Source organism: Cyprinodon variegatus, unplaced genomic scaffold (genome assembly GCF_000732505.1).
Source record: "Cyprinodon variegatus isolate N-32 unplaced genomic scaffold, C_variegatus-1.0 Scaffold373, whole genome shotgun sequence".
NCBI lineage: Eukaryota > Metazoa > Chordata > Actinopteri > Cyprinodontiformes > Cyprinodontidae > Cyprinodon > Cyprinodon variegatus.
The window spans coordinates 264,554-266,039 of record NW_015150826.1 but is presented as its reverse complement, the minus strand read 5'-3'; positions in this window follow the sequence as shown (position 1 = coordinate 266,039).

Sequence of the window (1,486 nt, the reverse complement as noted above, 5' to 3'; positions counted from 1 at the left end):
CATCCATTCCTTCCTCCACTGTTTTTAGGATCCATCTGCTATATATTTATAGCCGTTTCATGTTTGAAGGAGTGAGGAAATAGGAGGGATGTGAAGGAACCTTGTCCGTGACATGACCATCGCTTCCTTTAAAGGGACAGTTCGGATTTCCCCCAGCAAAAACCATTAGAAATAAGTCAACATCTCATCAATTAGGTGTATTTCCCCTTAATTGGAGCAGGTAAATAAGATGATCTGCCAGTGGAATGAGTATATTTACACCTAAAATAAGATAATTAGATAATATGCACTAGAAATAAGAATGCAATTGGTTATTTTTATCTTATTTGAAATGGAAATTGTCTCTTTCCATAACCAAAGTGTCTCATTTACCTCCTCAATTCAATAACAAATGCACCGATTTTCAGAAAACTTAATTTAAATGACTTATTTAGATTTAAATTTTTCCAGTGTAGGGTTCTGGGTTCTTATGAATGTGAGCGGCCCCCGCCATACTGATGTGATCTTATATGTTGTTTGCAGATTTTCCATTATTTAAATTTTAAAGGCTTTAATTTAGTTTGACTCTGGTTATTTAAGGAATATGATTTAGCAGTTTTTAAATTAAACATTGCTGGGTGGGAAGATTTGAATGAAGGAACCATTGAACCATCTTCAAATTTACTGGTTTTTAATGTGGGGTTCACTGCAGCAGGTGTGAGTCGTCACTATTCTACCTGCAGCAGACGGACGTTTGATCATTTTACTGAGAAAAGCTGAGTTTTACGTTAAAGGAGGAGAACTGAGTGTTGGTTCTGATTGCAGGTCTGGTTTAGCATCCTCTATGTATGCTGCCCTCACACTAACAGGATTATAGAGAATAATTCAAGTGTTTTGTCCTGAAGTCAAACTTCTTTATTGTGATAAATGTTTGTTTTTAAACCATCAGCCTGTATAATGAGTAGCTGGTCATTTCCCCCCCATCGTCCGGCTTTAGGAGGAAAGGTGCCTTATCTGAGTTAATACGTCTCTGTCTGTTTTAAGACAAACCAATCAGAAATGTTTCATTTAAGGAATGACCTGAATAAGTTAAACGATGAAGAAAAAATACAGAAACTTTAATATATTAAAAAAAAACCTTCTGATTAAATCCTAAACTTTTGCACTTCGATGGTTTTTTATGGGTGGTATGAAATATTTCCCTTTAATTCGTTTTCTTGGAAACTTCCTTAGTTTGTCAGACTTCATCACTTCTATCAAACTAAAACATTTTTTCTCTTCAAAGACAAAGACTGACGTTTGATTTCTGCACGTTTGTACATAAAAGCAGACCGAAGGAGCTGTGAAGAAGAAGAAGAAGAAGTGCCTGTTTTTGTATTTAAAGCTTCTTGTTCTCCGAGCAGAGACCCCCCCCCCCTCCACTGAGGCCCTTCCTCCTGCAGCAGCAGACAAACGCAGCGTCCCTGCTTTGATTTTCATGCCAAATCATTCTCAGTATTCCGTGTTT